A 20,404-nucleotide genomic window follows, 5' to 3' on the forward strand; every position below is an offset into this window, starting at 1 on the left:
CTTTATATGCCCCAATATAGGGGAATGCCAGGGCCAAAAGAATGGGAATGGGTGGGTAGGGAAGTGGGGGGCGCTATGGGGGACTTTTGGGATAGCACTGGAAATGTAATTGAGGAAAATATGTAATAAAAATATTAAAAATTAAAAAAAAATTTTCCAGAACTGTACTAATTTATACTATTTTCCTAGTTTATTTTACTTTGAGCTTCAGATTGAACCCAGGGCTCTACATCTATTAGAGAAGTTCGTTGCCACTGAGCTATATCTTTAGCCCTGTGCTAGTTTAATTATTAATAGGTCCCCTCTTAATGCCATATATCTTATTCTGAACTAGATGATATATAACTATGTATCACTAACTTACTGTCTGCTCAAATTTTGAATATAGTAGATTTTTTCAGTCTCCCCCATTTGAATGGAAAATAAAATTAGGCTTCTATGATTAACAGTGAACCTCAAGACTGAAAAATTCATGAAGGAGAAAGAAGTGGGTGGGTCATGATAGGCCATGGATGAATCAACCTTATGAGTAATTCAAATTTATGAATAAGTGGGATTTCCAAATCTGAGTCAAGATCTACAGAATAGGTGATGAGGAATTACCATAATTTTGAGGAACTAGAAGAAGCTCATAGAGAAAACCAGCATACTTTGTATTATGGAAATTCATAGTGAATACTTAAGAGATCCTAACACCAAACTCATTGACCATGATGTCAAGTTTCATTCAGTGTACATGTTTCATGGACCCTGACGATATTATTTCTCTATTACATAGTATTCTGTATGAATTCTTCCCTCTCCTTCACCTCAGAGCTGACCTAAGGACACAGGTTTTCATGAAAGTGTGTTATTTGGGAGGTGATGCCAGCACATACTAGTAAATGAGAGTGGAAAGATAAGGGAAGGAAGATAAGCCAATGTTTCAGTGTGAGAATGTTCCCGATGCAAGGAACAGAGTTCATTCCTAGTAGGAAGCCCTAGGATATAGGGTAAAGGACAACTCAGATTCATCTACTTAAGGAATAAGAAGGTAAGCCATCTGTTCCTCATTTTCAATTATTATTGGGGACGAGTAGAAATTTTAACTATTTGGCACTTTCAGCCTGCCACATGAAAGAGATGAGTATACTCATATATGCCTTGGGGGGTGTAAATCATCAAACAGAAGATTCTATGTACTTTCAGTAAAATATTATTTCTCTGAGGCCTGAATACAAAAAGGATATGAATGGGCAGCAATGGAATCTCCTATAGAGATCACATGTCAGGCGGTCTACAGGGTGGCTGTTAGAGACATTTGGCTTCACAATAGTGACATCTGAATTTAAGGATGGTGAGAAATAATGTATTGATAAGAACCCCAATCGTGTGGCAATCTCCTTAAGATGCATCTCTACATGCTTTGTGAATGAGTCATTTTCAGAAATCCAGCATACCACAGAATCATAAAGTTGAAAAATGTCCTTGTAACTTACCTAATATAGTCTCTCCCTACAGTAAATTTGTTAAACATCAATAAATGGACATTTAGCTCAAGCTTTAAGTCGCTAAAAATATTTCAGTGGGTCTTTTCTTAGCAAGAGATAAGCTGGCATTTATTATAGTGACACACTTTGGTTAGGGATGGGATTTATGTAATTTGTAGTCAAGATATTAAAATTCATTAATATACACAGCCAATCTTGATCACTTTGCCCCATACACAGTTTATTAATCTCACAATTCAGAAAATGGCACCAATGATTCCATAGATAAGACATAGTTAGAAAAGTAGTTATGCATCTTAGTTTTTTTTTAACTAAAATGACTCACTCCTTATTAAGACCATCAATGTTTAGGAAGAGTTAACCATTTCAATTCAAACCTCTCTTTAGAACAAATTTTGCTACAGGATGAACTAGAGCCGCAACCATTTAATATTAGGGTTAAAAATCAATGATTAACAGCATTTGTTTATCTGGCAGAGGACCTGAGTTTGATTCCCAGCCCCCATGCTGTGGCACACAGCCACCATTAACTCAAGTTCCAGGATATCTGACACCCTCTTCTGAGCTCTTTGGACACCAGGCATGTGGTGCATATACATGCATGTAGGCAAATACTGAAAGACATAAAATAAAATAAAACTTTTAAAGGATTCTCAAAGATATTTTACAAGTATAATATAATATACTATGTTGGGAGCAGATATTTATACATCAAAGAATTCCAGTAGGTGATGAAAATTTTGATCAGCTGTGGCTTTCTATAATGGTCTCTGTATGCATAAAGAGAAAGTTCAAGGGACGAGATTCTTAATTGGTTACTCAATACTAATGGTCAGCTCCGAAGTCACATATATGCAAGCAACACTAAATACATTCAGCTGGTTGATGTTATATTTATATATTTATGTATGTGTATGTGTATATGTATATGTGTGTGCATTCAGCAATGACAATTGAAGAAAAAAAAAGCCATGAATGTGGGAAGAAGTGCAAGGGGGGTGGAGGATAAAAAGAGAGGAAGGAAAAGGTGTAATTATACTTTAATTTTTAAAAATTGTCAGAGATTCGAGCTATTGGAGTCTTCTTTCCACAGGCATTCCCCAAGAATATTTTTCCCCAAGTCCAGGAGATCAAATCCAGGGCCTTGAGAATTTTAGTCAAGTGATCTACCACTGAGCTGTATATCCCCCGTTTCTGCTTCTTCTAATCGTGTTAAAATGTACATAAGATAAGTTTTACTGCTTCCACCATTAAAGAGTACAATTCAGCAGTGTTTAAGTACCATCACATCGTTACACAACTATTATCATCCACCTACAGAATTTTTTTTAAATCTTCCAAAATTAAAATCTAAACCAATTATACAGTCAATTCTCATTTAATTGTCCCACCCCAGTGCCTGGAAACTACCATTCTAATTCCATCTCTAGAAAAGCCACTACTCCAGGTATCTCATAGGAGTAGAATCATACAGTATTTGTCCTGTTGTGGCTGGCTGATTTTGAAATTGGGCATCTCTGTGTTTTCCAAAGTCAATGAAATTAACTCAGGATATGAGGTACTGCTGCTTTTTACTAAATTCAAAGCCTAGTGAAAATACACATATGTCCAGTGCTCAGTTCACTGGTGGTTAGAAAACAAGAACATGCATAACACACCCTGTGGCCAAAACACGTCATTTCATTGTCCTTGCAAGAAGATTCACAGAAGGCCCATCCAGGTGCTTTATATAAAAATAACAGTTCCCTCCAGCTACCTAACCTAGATTTTAGGTTATATAAAATGATTTGCTTGGAAGGAAAATGTTGAATAAACACATTGTAGGATTGTGACGATATAGTTACTCTGAATTCTGTAGGGCTACATCCATCCTCCAAAGGGTTCAGGAGCAGATTCTAAATGGTATCTGAAAATCTCAAATATCTCATTTCCTTTTCAGTGTCTGGTTTGGTGAGAAATGTGAGCATCAGCTCTGGCCAGTAACTAAGGAAAGGTTGGCCAGATGGCTTCTGAGGAAGGGTGTCTGGCTCTTTAAAAAGATCCACATGAAAAGTGTAAGTATTATTTTCTTCTGCAGGATATTTTCACTCCAACATGTGATGCTATCTTGTGACTATGAAAAGTACCAAGATCAGTCAGAAAGCCACCATGCTGAGGATATCAGAACAGGAAGAGAAAAATCCTGGGAATCTGAGGTTGAACTAATCCTAAAACATTCCAACCTTAAAACTTCACGAATGTGAGATTGCAATAGGCCCTGGTTTAAGCTGTTGAGATGAATGCAGTTGTCTAAAACTTGCAGAGAGTTAATTGATGATGTAGAATGTGTGAGGTCACAGAGAGATTTTTCTGGGAGGCAAATATTGGGAAGTATTTTGGTTCAGGAAATGTTTCTTAAGAAGTATTATGTAGAAGACCGAGGAAAGAAGCAGATTCAGGTAGAAATGAAACTGTTAACTAAGCAGTATGAATGCCATGGATCAAAAGATAGACCAAGATAACCAGACTTTTATGTGCTCATCTATTTTAGTCATTAGAATATATCTCTTTGGGGGAAAGCATGACCTTGAGAAGCTTAGACAAACACTAAAGGGCCAACTGTCAGCTGTCTCCATTGACAGCACTCTCAGCAACTGAGGCACGAATTTCTTTATTAAGAAGAAATTGGATGGTACAATACAGTGTCTATTTTGATACAATTTTACTAGAACCATTTAAAGAATAGATGTCGGACTAGACTCATAGAAAGTACAGCTTGTAGACTGAAAACACCTGCACAATTTCTGGTAGACTGTAGTTTATACTAATGATTCCATTCATGTATTTATGCTATGCTTTCTTTTATTTAACTTACCTTTGCTGATTGCTGAAGGCTAATAATGGAATAGTCTATAAATACTCATGCATTATTACTAAGCTGTTATTGGTCTGGATTTAAATAAAGTCAATCTGGTTTGGTGATTACTAAATGATTAGCTGAACTTCCAAGACTTTCTGGCTCTTGAAACTCCTCTCTTGGCTTCTCCCTCACCTCTGACCCTTTCCTGCCATTTTGCTCTATCTTAGGTATTCTCTGAGGCAGCATCTTTGACACCAACTTGGCTATCTCATTAAAAGTTTGTGTAATTAGCATACCCTGCCATGTTCTTACTTTCTTTCAAACTTACCAGATTCTCAAACCATTTCCAGTACTGACATTTAAAACAGACATTAGCTCTTTGTCTTCCAGGACATTCCAGATGTTTTTGGAGGACCTAACCACTTCCAACTTAAGACCATCTAGAAATAGTTCTTATTGTTCTTGATGAAACAAGCTCACTTCCAACTTTCTAGTCACATTTTTATTCTATTACCCTTCAATTATACTTATTAAAAATCTTGGATTTGATGGATCAGTTCTCAGTGCCCAACACCACAGCTTTACCTGCCTCCCAAGAGGCAGGTTCTAACCAGACACACACAAGTGTGACACCCTGACAACCACACCCCAACATCCCCACCAGAAGGAACCCCAGCAAGACTAGCAGCCATGAGCTTTGCCTGTCTGGTAGGAGCTCCATCTTCCTTTTGGTCTACACCTACCCCAGCTGCAGTTGCAAAGCACTGCACTATGCCCCATCCCACAACTCTACCTGCCTCCCAAGAGGTAGGTTCTAACCCAGCAGGTTCTAACAGCAGTTGTACCCACAGCCCTACCTGCCTCATAGGAGGCCTGCTCAAACTGTAGACATACAGCTGCATCTGACTCCTGGGAGACATAATCTAACACAGAACACTCAGACCAACTAATACCAGAGAAACTAGATAACTAAAGGCCAGCCAAAGAATGTAATTAATAGAAGCTAGTGTAATACGCCACCATCAGAATCCAGCTCTACTAATACAACAAGCCCTGAATATATTAATACAACTGAAGAGCAAGACTGTTCCCTTAAATCCCATCTCAGAAAGATGATAGAGGCCTTTAAAGAGAATATAAATAATTCCCATAAAGAAATACAGGAAAACACAATCAAACAACTAGAAGCCCTTAAAGAGGAAACAAATGAGTACCTTAAAGAAATACAGGAAAATTCAATAAAATAGGACAAGGAAATGAATAAAATGGTTCAAAACCTAAAAATGGAAATGGAAACAATAAAGAAAATACAAGTGGAGGCAAACCTGGAGATGTAAAAGCTAAGTAAGAGAATAAGAGCTACAGACACAAGCATCACTAATAGAATACAAGAGATGGAAGCTAGCATAGATGATAGTGATACATTTACACAGGTCAAAGAAAATGCCTAATCGGCCATCACTGGGAGGAGAGGCCCTTGGTCTTGCAAAGATTATATGCCCCAATACAGGGGAATGCCAGGGCCAGGAAGGGGGAGTGGGTGGGTTGGAGAGCAGGGTGGGGGGAGGGTATAGGGGACTTTTTGGATAGTATTTGAATTGTAAATGAAGAAAATATCTAATAAAATTGTTTAAATAATAACAATAATTAAAAAGTTCCTAACTCAACACATCCAGGAAATTTGAGACACTATGTAAAGACCAAACCTAAAAATAGTAGGAACAGAAGAGGGTGAAAATTCCCAGTTCAAAGGGCCAGAAAACAACTTCAACAAAATCTTCAAAGAAACTTTACCTAACCTAAAGAAAGAGATTGCTATAAATATACAAGAAACTTACAGAACACCAAGAAGATTAGAACAGAAAAGAAAATCTTCCTGCTACATAATAATTAAAACATTAAATGTACATAACAAAGAAAGAATATTAAAAGCTGCAAGGTAAAAAGGCCAAGTAACATATAAAGACAGACCTATTAGAATTACATCTGACTTCTCAATAGAGATGGTAAAAGCCAGAAGATCCTGAACAGATGTCTTCTGGAATCTAAAAGAGCACAGATGTTAGCCAAGACTACTATACCCAGCAAAATGTTCAATTGCCATAGATGGAGAAACCAAGACATTCCATGACAAAAACAAATTTAAATGATACCTTTCAACTAATCCAGCCCTCAGAGGATAATAGAAAGAAAATGATGACACAAGGATGGTAACTACACCTAAGAAAACACAACAAATTAAACAACTCATAGCAAAATCAAAGAAGAGAATCGCACACATTTAGTAATGCCTCCAAAATCAAAATAACAGGAATTAACAATCATTGGTCATTAATATCTCTCAACATTAATGGCCTCAATTAAAAAACAAAAAACAAAAAAGACAGATACTAACTCAGAGTAAAGAGCTGGAAAAAAGTTTCCAAGCAAAAAGAACCAAGAAAGAATCTGGAGTAAACATTCTATTATCTAATAAAATAGACTTTCAACCAAAAGTCATCAAAAGAGATTGGGAAGGACACTTCATACTCATCATAGGAAAAAAGTTCACCAAGATGAAATCTCAACTCTGAACATCTATGCCCCTAATGCAAGGGTACCCACATTCATCAGAAACCTTTACTAAAGCACAAATCACACAATGACCCACACACACTAATAGTGGGTATCTTCAAGACCCCACTCTCACCAGTGGGCAGATCATGAAAACAGAAATTAAACAGAATCACAGTGAAACTAGCAGATGTTATGAACCAAATGGGTGTAACAGATATTTACAGAACCTTTTACCCTGAAATAAAAGGATATATCTTCTTCTCATCATCTCACAGAACCTTCTCCAAAATTGACCATATAATCAGACACAAAGCAAGCCTCAACAGATACAAGAAGATTGAAATAACCCCTTGCACCTATCAGATCTCCACAGATTAAGGCTGGACTTCAACAACTACACAAACAACAGAAAGCCCACATACACATGGAAGCTAAACAATGTTCTAATCAATGATAACTTGGTCAGGGAAGAAATAAAAAAATCAAAGACTTTCTAGAATTCAGTGAAAATGAAGCCACAACATACCCAAACTTATGGGACACAATGAAAACCGTCCTAAGAGGAAAACTCATAGCTCTGTGTGTCTCCAAAAAGAAACTGGAGAGAACATGCACTAACAACTTGATAGCACACCTAAAAGCTCTAGAACAAACAAACAAACAAACAAACAAAGCAAATTCACCCAAGAGGAATAGATGGCAGGAAATAATCAAACTCAGGCCTGAAATCAACCAACTGGAAACAAAAAGACCTATACAAAGAATTAACCAAACCAGGAGCTGGTTCTTTGAGAAAAATCAACAAAATAGATAAACCCATAGGCAGCCTAACTAGGGCGCACAGAGACAGTATCCTAATTAACAAAATCAGAAACAAAAAGGGGGACATCGCAACAGAAACTGAGGAAATAAAAAAAAAAAAAATCAGATCCTACTACAAAAGGCTATACTGAACAAAACTTGAAAACCTGGATGAAATGGACAATTTTCTAGAGAGATTCCAGGTACCAGAGTTAAATCAGGATCAGATTAATGATCTAAACAGTGTCATATCCCCCCCCCCCAAAAATAGAAACAGTCATTAATAGTCTCCCAACAACAACAAAAAAAGCCCAGGACCTGATTGGTTTAGTACAGAATTCTATCAGACCTTCAAAGAAGACCTAATACCAATACTTCACAAACTATTCCACAAAATAGAGAGTACTCTACCCAATTTATTCTATGAAACCACAATTACTTGATACCTAAACCACACAACGACCCAAAAAAGAAAGAGAACTTCAGACCAATTTCCCTTATGAATATCGATGCAAAAATATTCAATAAAATTCTTGCAAACTGAATACAAGAACATGTAGTCTCCCCCAGCCTTGAGTAGGCTGGCGTTGACCTTTCTGCCACTGAGTATGAGACCACCTGTGGTGGAGCCTTTGACTTAGATGGCTCTGTCACCTGCTGCTGTTCTTCTCCAAGACACTGCTACCTGCTAAGAGGGCCTTGAGATATTCTGGAGACAGCATCTGGCAGATCACCTACAGGCTGGCAACAGGCATCAAGAATGGATTGGCAGGGAATGGACCTCCCCCTTTTATAAGCACAGACTTTTAGTAAATGTGGGGGCCTTGAACAGAAACATGTCTTGGCCTCCATTATTTCTCTCCCATTTCCTTCCATACAGCTCCGGCCTCCCACTCAGGAACCCAGTTAGTGTGGCCCCAGGCAGTTACAAGAACACATTAAAACAATCATTCATCATGATCAAGCAGGCTTCAACCTAGGGATGCAGGGATGGTTCAATATACAGAAATCCATCAATGTAATGGACTATATAAACAAACTCAAAGGAAAAAAAAAGATATGATCATCTCATTATATATTGAGAAAGTATTTGACAAGATCCAACACCCATTCATGATAAAAGTTTTGGAAAGATCAGGAATTCAAAGCCCATACCATAACATAGTAAAATCAATATACAGCAAACCAGTAGCCAACATCAATCTAAATAGAGAGAAACTTGAAGCAACCCCACTAAAATCAGGGACTAGACAAGGCTGCCCACTCTCTCCCTACCTATTCAATATAGTACTTGAAGTCCTAGCCAGTGCAATTAGACAACAAAAGGAGATCAAAGGGATACAAATTGGAAAGGAAGAAGGCAAAACATCAGTATTTGCAGATGATATGACAATATACGTAAGTGACCCAAAAAATTCCACCAAGAGATCTCATAAACCTGATAAACAACTTCAGCAAAGTGGCTGGATATAAAACTAACTCAAACAAATCAGTGGCCTTCCTCTATTCAAAGGATAGACAGGTTGAGAAAGAAATTAGCAAAACAACACCCTTCACAATAGTCAAAAATAATATTAAAAAACCTTGGTATAACACTAAGCAAGTGAAAGATCTGTATGATAAGAACTTCAAGTCTCTGAAGAAAGAATTTGAAGAAGATCTCAGAAGATGGAGAGATCTCTCATGCTCAGCGATTGGCAGGATTGACATAGTAAAATTAACCATCTTTCTGAAAGCAATCTACAGATTCAATGCAATCCCCATGAAAATTCCAACTCAATTCTTCACAGATTTAGAAAGAGTGGTTTTTAAATTCATCTGAATAACAAACAAACAAACAGGATAGTGAAAACTATTCTCAACAATAAAAGAAATTCTGGGGGAATCACAATCCCTGACCTAAAGCTGTGATAAAGATTGCATGGTACTGGTACAGTGACAGGCAGGTAGATAAATGGAACACAATTGAAGACCCAGAAATGAACCCACCTACCTATGGTCACTTGATCTTTTACAAAGGAGCTAAAACCATCCAATGGAAAAAAGACAGCATTTTCAACAAATGGTGCTGGCTCAACTGGATGTTAGCATGTAGAAGAATGGGAATTGATCCATTCGTATCTCCTCATACAAAGCACAAATCCAAGTAGATCAAGGGTCTTCACAGAAAACCCAAGACACTGAAATGTATAGAGAAGAAAGTGTGGAAGAGCCTCAAACATATGGGCACGGGGGAAAATTCATGAACAGAACAACAATAGCTTATGTATGTTCTAAGATCGAGAATCTACAAATGGGATCACATAAAATTGCAAAGCTTCTGTAAGGCAAAGGACACTGTCAATAAGACAAAAAGGCAACCAACAGATTGGGGAAAGATCTTTACCAATCCTACATCTGATAGAAAGCTAATATCCAGTATATACAGAGAACTCATGAAGTTAGACTCCAGAGAACCAAATAATCCTATTAAAATATGGGGTACAGAGCTAAACAGAGAATTCTCAACTGAGGAATACCAAAGGGCAGAGAAGCACCTGAAAAAATGTTCAATATCCTTAATCATCAGGGAAATGCAAATCAAAACAACCCTGAGGTTCCACCTCACACCAGTCAAAATGGCTAAGACCAAAAATTCAGGTGACAGCAAATGCTGGTGAGGATGTAGAGAAAGAGGAACACTCCTCCATTGCTGGTGGGATGGCGAGCTTATACAACCACTCTGGAAATCAATTTGGTAGTTCCTTAGAAAATTGGACACAGTACTACCTGAGGACCCAGCAATACCACCCCTGGGCATATACCCAGAAGGTGCTCCAACATGTAATAAGGACATACATGCTCCACTATGTTCATAGCAGCCTTATTTATAATAGCCAAGACCTGGAAAGAACACCGATGTCCCTCAATAGAGGAATGGATACAGAAAATGTGGTACATTTACATAATGGAGTACTACTCAGCTATTAAAAACAATGAATTTATGAAATTCTTAGACAAATGGATGGCTCTAGAGAACATCATCCTAAGTGAGGTATCCCAATCACAAAAGATCACACATGATATGCACTCACTGATGAGTGGATTTTAGCCCAGAAGCTCGGAATACCCAAGATATAATTCTCAAACCACATGAAACTCAAGAAGAAGGAAGAGCAAAGTGTGAATACTTTGACCCTTCTTAGAAGGAGGAACAAAACACCCATGGAAGGAGTTACAGAGACAAAGTGTGGAACAGAGACTGAAGGAATGACCATCCAGAGACTGCCCCACCTGGGGATCCATCCCATATACAATCACCAAACCCCAACACTATTGTGCAAGCCAACAAGAGCTTGCTGACAGGAGCCTGATATAGCTGTCTCCTGAGAGGCTCTTCCAGTGTCTGACAAATACAGAGGTGTATGCTCTCAGCCATCCATTGAACTGAGCACGGGGTACCCAATGGAGGAGCTATAGAAAGGACCCAAGGACTTGAGGGGGTTTGCAGCCCCATAGGCAGAACAACAATATGAACTAACCAGTACCCCCAGAGCTTCCAGGGACTAAACCACCAATCAAAGAAAACACATGGTGGGACTCATGGCTCTAGCTGCATGTGTAGCAGAGGATGGCCTAGTTGGACATCAATGGGAGAAGAGACCCTTGGTCCTGTCAAGGCTCTATGACCCGGTGTAGGGGAATGCCTGGGCCAGGAATTGGGAGTCAGTGGGTTTGTTGAGCAGGAGGAGGGGTGAGGGTATAGGGGGAAGGGGGTTTTGGAGGGGAAACCAAGAAAAAGATAACATTTGAAATGTAAATAAAGAAAATATCCAATAAAGAAAAAAAATTCAGTAATGAAAATGGAGATATAACACAGAAATAGGGCTGGTGAGATGGCTCAGTGGATAAGAGCACCCGACTGCTCTTCCAGACTGTTCTTCCGAAGGTCTGGAGTTCAAATCCCAGCAACCACATGGTGGCTCACAACCATCTGTAATGAGATCTGACTCCCTCTTCTGGAGTGTCTGAAGACAGCTACAGTGTACTTACATATAAGTAAATAACACAGAAATAGAGGAAATCCAAAAATCACTAGGCCTTACTTCAAAAGCCTGTTCTCCACAAAACTGGAAAATCTAAACAAAGTGGATGAGTTTCTAGACAGATGCCATAAAATACAGAAGAGCCATGATATATCCTCAGACCCAAGGAAGTTAATAACAAGAAGAAAGGTCAAATCAAGGACACTTGAATCACACTTAGAAGGGGAAACAAAGTAGTCATAGGAGGAAGAGGGAGGGAACTGGGAGGGAGAGAGAAGGGGAAGGGGGAGGCAGGACCAGGTGTGGGAAGAGACAGGAGAGAGTCTAAATGGGCCAAGAGAATAAATAGAAATCCTTAGCTTCCTGGGGTATGGGGGAGGGGATTCTGGGATAGGGGTGGTTCCTGAAAGTCAATGTGGGTGACCTTTGCTGAGATGCCTGACAGTGGGGATATGGAACCTGAAGAGGCTACCGCCTGGAGGTAGCCATTACAGGACGCCCAGTGGAAGGATAGGCACACCAACCCACCTGTAAAACTTTAGATCCAAAATTTGTCCTGTGTAAAAGAAAAGCAGAGATGGAGCAGAGACTCAAGGAAAGGCCAACCTACAACCAGCTCAACTGGAAACCCATCCCTTGGACAAGCACCAATCACCGACATTATTAATGAAACTGTTATGCTTGCTGACAGGAGCCTAGCATAACTGTCCTCTGAGAGGTTATACCCAGTAGCGGTCTGAAACAGAATCAGATACCCACAACCACACATTAGATGGAGGTAGGGAACAGCTATGGTACAGTTGGGGGAAGGATAGAAGGCCCAGAAGTAGATGGTCACCCCAAAGGAAGACTAAGAGAGTCAACAAACCTGGACCCCTGGGAGATCTCAGAATCAGAACCACAAAATAAAGAACATACCTCACCCGACTCCCACCCCTCACATAAGTAGCAGACAGGCAGCTCAGTTTTCATGGCTGCCTTGTCTTGTCTTAGAGGGAGAGGATATGCCTAATCTAGCAGAAGCCTAATGTGCCAGGGTTAGGGGATATACAGGGAGGGGTCCCAGCCTCCCAGTGGAGAAGAGGAGCAGGTGGTGGTGGTGGCAGCAGCGGCGGCAGGTAAGGGACTCTACTTGGTGAGGAGGTACCAGGAAGGGCAACAGTGCTTGAGATGTAAACAAATTAATTAATTAAGTTTAGAAAAATCTTGGATTCACATTTGGATGCCAGGTGTGAAACACAGGACACGTCTATTGATTTATCTAATTTGACTGGCTACTTATTTCAAAAGATACATTGATCATTTTTAGTAGCCCAGCCACTCATTTTCACTGGTTGCTCTTGAAAATATTTTTAAACTCATGTTTATATTTTTCAGTTGATTAATTTTTCTGGGTATTTATTACCCCTTACTTTGATAGTGGTCTACTACATCTATCTATCTATCTATCTATCTATCTATCTATCTATCTATCTATCTATCTATCTATCTATCCGTTTATTTAGTTATTTATTTGGGAGTATGGCGGTGATGCCCATGCTGTGGCATTTATGCCACAGTGTGTGTGTGTGTGGAAGTCACAGGACTATGCGAGGGGGTCAGTTCTTTTATTTCATCACGTGGGTTCACAGATCAAACAAAAGCTATCAGGTTTGACAAGAAGTATCTTTACTCACTGAGACATCTCCCTGGCCCATTTGGCATTACTGTTAATACATCTGTGTAATAATGCTTACAATACTACATTCTAAGGAAGAACTACATCATTCTCATAGGCTTCTAGTCCTTAGAATATGTTACCCTAAAGAAGATAATCAATAAGTAACTAAGTAATAACTAACTAACTTAGTAATCACTCTAAGATGATTTTTTACATCTTTGTAGATGTTAAGGGCATCTGACATCAGAACACTTCCATCTCTCTCTTATATCATCTATAGCAAGTGAGGGATCATACTACTGCTACATTACATTTCGGGTGCCCTGAGCTCCTATAAACCTTACTGCCTCTGAGGTTTTCCTGAAGAATTCAGATATAGCTCATCTGTGGGGAGGGGGTGGGACGGGGGGGCGGGGTGTTCAGCTTCAGTGTGTGAGAATGTCAATAAACCTGTGGGGTAGGCAAAACCTTTTCTGCTGTCATTTTATGTTTTGCATACAGGGCCCTGCAATTGCAGCAGACAAAAGACAGATTAACAGAAGAAAAGGCTCATTTTATTTGATGCTAATATTTTTACATGTCATAGAGATCTCATAGAAAAAAAGAAGTGAAAAACCACAAAGAGGCAGTCAAATACACCGGCTGAAATACAATTTTAACAAAAGGCAATGAGTTGGAGGAGCAGTGCGAAGACAAAGGAACGGGACTTGAGCATCTAGGCATGGTAAATTGTGAGAAGACAAACACAGAAGATAAAGGTTATTTACTAAGCTTTGTTTCGCATGTTGCTTTTGAGCTGATAAGAGCCTTGAGTTGTCTTGGTGATTAACAATCCTGTGATTAAGAGTCTTTCTTCCTGCTAGCAGAGAGGGGAGGGAAAGCACCTTCAAAATGCCCTGGGTTTTAGCTAAACAGAGAATAGGGGAGAGAGGGGTTCTCTGTATGGGCTGTTTTTTCAGTTATAATAAACTCCCAAATTGAAATGGCATATTATAATATCCTTCTTGCCCTCTTCACAGATAATTATTAAACTGGAAACTGGGGGATTAATGGTCCTTTCTTACCTTCTAGAAGGCACAGTGTAGGAATATCAGCGAAACTAGTGGCTCTCAATTTTTAATTTCCTCTCCAAATTTATTGACCTCACACCCTACACAAATTACTGTTTGACCATCCACCTACCCTTGCTCCCTCCCTCTTTGCCTTCCTTCCTTTATTTAATTTTTCTTAAGACAGGATTTCATATGATTCCAGCTGATCTTGAACTCCTTATTTAGTCAAGGCTAGTCTTGAACTGGGGATGCTCTTGCATCCGCCTCACAACAATTCCGATTATCAGCATGTGCCACCATGCAGATAGATAACAGCTTCAAGTCAGCATTTCATAGGTTCTGTTTTCAAGGGGATCCTACACGAAAATAGCCACCTTGCTTTGGTTTCTTTACAGTCGCACATAGCTACAGTAAAGACTATAAAATTGTCTCCAGCCATTGCTTTTACATACCATTTTCTACCATTCTCAGAAACCCCTTCCTTTTAGGATCTTAATGTATCCTGTACCACCTAAAATCCACATATTCAACTCAAGTCACTGATGTAATAGCATGGCATAGAACCTGGAGAAAATGAGTAAATCCTGGATCAGAACCATTAGAGGTGACATTTAAGGGAAGTGCAAGGAGTTTCCTCACTCTTTCTACTATGTGAGAACACAATAAAATAGACCATCTTGAAATTACAGACTTGGTCCTCACCAGATGCTAAACCTCCTGGTACCTTGGTCTTGGACATCTCAGACTCCACAATTACAAATAATAACTTGCATTGTGTATAATTACTTCTGTTACATTTTTTGTTCTAACAACACAAATGAAGTCAAGATGCTCTCTAATTGTTGGGGTTCTAAGATATAGTTAATAAAAATAGAGGGTACCCACCGGAATATAAACTCAGAATTCCTTAGTAGTATATAAATGTTTCCTGCAATATTAGTTATGCTTAATACTACTTTTATTTACATATAATTTGAATTTAACTGGGCATCTATTATATTCAGCAAGCCTGACAAATTACCCCTTTTTCTTTTTTTCCTTTTTTAAAAAATTGGATAATTTCTTTATTTTCATTTCAAATGTTAACCCCTTTCCCGGTTTCCCTTCCTCCCAGAAACATCCTATCACATCCTCCCTTCCACTGCTTCTATGAAGGTGTCCCTCCACCCACACACCCACCCCCACCTTCCCACCCTCGATTCCCCTACACTGGGGCATCTATCCAGCCTTCATAGGACCAAGGACCTGTCTTTCCATTGATACATGACAAGGCCATCCTCTGTTACATATACAGCTGGAGCCACGTATACTCCTTTGTTGATGGCTTAGTCCCTAGGATTTCGGGGGGAGGGGATCTGGTTGGTTGATATTGTTCTTCCTATGGGGTTGCAAACCCCTTCAACTCCTTCAGTCCTTTAACTCTTTTATTAGGGAACCCACACAAGGTCCAATGGTTGGCTATGAATATCCACCTCTGTATTTGTAAGGCTCTGGCAGGGCCTCTCAGGAGACAGCCATATCAGGCTTCTTTCAGCATGTACTTCTTAGCATCCACAATAGTGTCTGGGATTGGTGACTGTATATGGGATGAATCCCTAGGGTGGGACAGTCTCTGCGTGGCCTTTCCTTCAGTTTCTGCTCAACATTTTGTCTCTGTATTTCCTCCCATGGGTATTTTGTTCCCCCTTCTAAGAACTTTATCTCCATATTTGCTCTTGTGAGTATTTTGTTCTCCTTCTAAGAAGGATCAAAGTATCCACACTTTGGTCTAGCTCCTCCATTGGGGGCCCTGTGATCCATCCAATAGCTGACTGTGAGCATCCACTTCTGTGTTTGCTAGAGCCTGGCATAGTCTCACAAGAGAGAGCTATATCTGGGTCCTTTCAGCAAAATCTTGCTAGTGTATGCAATGGTGTCAGCGTTTGGAAGCTGATTATGGGATGGATCCCTGGATATGGCAGTCTCTAGATGGTCCATCCTTTTGTCTCAGCTCCAAACTTTGTCTCTGTAACTCCTTTCATGGGTGTTTTGTTCCCAATTCTAAGAAGGGGCAAAGTGTCCACACTTTGGTCTTTGTTCTTCTTATTCCATCCACAGACACCAAACCCCAACATGACTGCTGATGCCAAGATGTAATTGCAGACAGGAAGCTGGTATGGCTGGCTCTACCAGTATCTGACTAAGACAGATATACTCACAGCCAACCATTGGAATGAGCCCTGTGGACCTCAATGGAAGAGTTAGGCTCTGAAGGAGCTAAAGGGGATTGCAACCCCATAGGAAGAACAACAGTTTCAACTTACCAGACTCCACAGAGTTCCCAGAGACTAAACCACCAACCAAAGAGTATGAATGGTTGGGTCAGTGGGTCCTGCTACATATGTACCAGAGGACTGCTTTATTTGGCATCAATGGGATGGGAGGATCTTGTTCCTGTGAAGGCTTGTTGCCCCAGAGAAAGGGACAGGAGAGGCAGGAGTGGGTGGGTGCAGGAGCATTATCTTAGAGGCAAAGGGGAGGGGGAGGGAGTGGAGGATTCGTGGATGGGAGACAAGGGAAGGGGACAGCATTTGAAATGTAAAAAAAAAGATTAATAAATAAAAATAAAGTAATAATAAAAATCATCACTATTATTATCACTATTACTGTTTCTGATGAACTTCATGTTTTCAAAGTACTTGTCTATGTGCTACCTTACTAGTTTTATCATCTCTGTAGTATAGCTTATATGAGAGTTTTGTTTCAGTATCCCTGTTGTATAGCTTGTATGAGAATTTTAATTATAATTTGTAAAAGCCGAACCTCTTAAGAGACATGAACTTGGCTGAATCAATGGCTAGTTCTTGAAGAAAGGTTCTTTAACCTAGGATATCAATGTATAAATCAAGCACCCTTTCATGATATTATGAACCTGGCTTTCATACAGCATGATGTTATGAGGAGTCAAGTGAAGAAGGAGTGAGGCAGTCCTAAGTCCTCAGGATTGGCATAATAGCCAGCAAGTCATTTATTGTCAGTGGAATTTCATTTTCGAATCCATAAAGCAAAACTCTCAAAATACAAACTCTATATTTTCTCCTTAGTTTTTCATACTACATATCTTTCTCCGGATCTTGCAGCAAAGTCAGAGCTGAGGATGAAGAATAGCCTGCTGAGAGCTTGTGAGGTACAGGGTCCATTTTATCTGTTTTCAAACTTGTTCAGTCTTCATAAGGAGTTAAAATATTCTATGTTCTTATGAATAAAATGTTCTATTTTCTGAACTTAAATAAAAACTGGGCAAATTAAGTGTTTTGTACTGTAATAGAAACCATACTAAATTAAGTTGCTGTTGGTGCTTGATAATATTGCTTTCCTTGATCCTTTCCTTAGGGGGAAATATTGATTCTTTATCTATGGTTAAGCAAGGAATAATTATATGCAGTCAAATATTCATTATAGGTTATAATTATTAAACATTGATTTATTTCAATAAATTAATACTTTTTGTAGACCAATGATTAAAATGTATTTTTCTTTTCTGATGCTAAATGAGTAAATAGCTCAAAATAATTTAAAAATTTTATAGTACCAAAGCAAAAAAACCTTATGCTTTTGTTCCCACTGTGATTTTGAGTTTCACTAAAAACTTCCATATTCCTTCCTTGATATTGGAAAGCTGATAATAAAATTATAGAGACTCTTAAATATGGAGTTCAATTGTAATCCTGAGCTGGTCACCATGAACAAGTTACTGTATCTCCAAAAACTTCAGTATTTTTCTCCTTCATCAGACTTGTTTTAGGGAGCAGATGTAATGCCACAAACAGTCTGTAGTGGAAGGGGAAAACTTGTGTTCACTGTCCACAATATTCCATGCCAAAGTGTACTCATTCATTGACATTGGTGCCTAATTTTTTTCTCAATCACTTCACTTACCTTTTATTGAAGAGACGCATTGCAAGGTTTTCCCTTTTTATCATATACAGCATTGGGTATCCGCTGCCTCCTGTATATGGGAAAAAACAACAGTGCACCTGCACTTCTATTCTTACAACCACGTTTTACATGTCTTAAAAGATGTGCCATACAAAAGTGCCATTCAAGGCAAAGAGTGTCACTGTTTTCATAGTCTGTCAGTTCCCTGCCATACGCTGTTATCAGAGCATCCTTGGAAGCAGGCGACACTGCTAGGATTCCTACAACTGTCCTAACAAATCATATGGAGGTCAATACCTTTCTTCAGGGACTGTTTGTTTCCTCCCCAGGGTATCACTAGTTTCCCTCCCTCTTCCTCCAGAGGAAATATTGAGATAACCATTCCACAAAATACCTATGAACAAACATTACACAAATTACAATCTTGTATCTTTCAAATGTGTTTTAGTTTCATTTATGATTGAGAATTTCACACAATACTCTTATACATCCTTCCCTCTTGATAAAGTTCCAATTCCTGAATATATAGGTCAGAGTCACTCCTGAAAGAAACAGCCAACCACTATGATGAGCTAAATGCCTCATCTCTCTGGATGATATACTGGGTGGTATCCAAATCTTAGGTTCTCTAATTGACAACGCTAAAATCAACAGGACTCTAACTTTTTAAAACTATGATTTCATAATATGTGCTAGAATCTGTTTTATAATTCCTTTGCCAATAAATCATTCATTTTCTGAGTATCTTTGATTCCTCTCTCTGGTTATCAAAAAAAAAACGTATTTGATTAGTGGAGTGACTGTTGTTTAGTAAACAGATTAAACAAGCAGATTTCCCAAGGGCAACTTGCCGTTGCACCAAGCCACTTGACAATTGTAAGGAAAGGAAAAAAAAAATCTTTTATCTGCTCATCCTAGATCCATGGCTGATGTCTCTATAACAAAAGACAGATCAACAATAGAAAATTTAAAAATGTATGATTATGAGCTTGTGTGACTTGGGATATATTATAAAGAAGTGGAGACTCAAAGAAACTGTTAGATTATAGTCGTTTTTAAGTGGGTTTGATGTTGTGGGTGTGTATACTAGAATAAAAACTGTATGGTTGCTAGATTGACTAGGGAAAACTAGGAAGACACCTTTGTTTACATTCTTCCCCCATGATCATCCATCTTAACAGATATGCACACTATTTCCCTCTGGGCATAAGGGGGCCACATCTCAAAGTAGAGCTTTTCATTTACTTTAGGGGAAAGCCAGAAAAACCTTCCCAAGGATTACAACCTGCTTCAGAGAATGACAAGAAACATCAGAGGAAACAAGTAATTTTTACCAGTTCTTTCAGTTTAAACTACTCAATAAGCTGTAGTGAGACATTTCATGGTGATGCCTCCTAAATGATGTCAATTGTTCCAGTATATTCATCTAAAATACTGGAGGTCCTAGTACCCGGAATTCTCTTTGCATATGCCAGGATATGGACACATGTGCATCTCAAGAATGCCAGGATGGGGTAAGCAGGAGTGGGTGGGTGGGTGGGGGAGCACCCTCATAGAAGCAGAGGGAGGGGAGAGGATAGAGGGTTTTGAGAGGTGAAATCAGGAAAGGGGATAACATTTGAAATGTAAATAAAGAAAATATCTAATAAAAAAAGAAAAAAAAAAGAAAATTCCTTAAGAAAGAAAGAAAAAAAAAGAATACCATGAGAAAAATAAGAAGTCTCTTGAGGAATATCTTCATTTGTTTTAATAAAAAATACAAATTGTAACTGTTCTCTGCTCAGGTTTCTAAATAGTTTTACCTAATTAAAAAAAGACAGCTATGTATTCTTTTAATAAATGAGAAAAAGGTGAACAATCCTCTCTTTGAAAGTCAGTCATGTTACCTCTGATTAAGAAAAATGATCTTTTTGCTGGCAAGGATGTGGAGAAAGAGGAACACTCCTCCACTGCTAGTGGAATTGCAAGCTTGTACAACCACTCTGTAAGTCAGTCTGAAGGTTCCTCAGAAAATTGGACATAATACTACAGGCAATACCACTCCTGGGCATATACCCAGAAGA

This window comes from Mus caroli, chromosome X (assembly GCF_900094665.2).
Source record: "Mus caroli chromosome X, CAROLI_EIJ_v1.1, whole genome shotgun sequence".
NCBI lineage: Eukaryota > Metazoa > Chordata > Mammalia > Rodentia > Muridae > Mus > Mus caroli.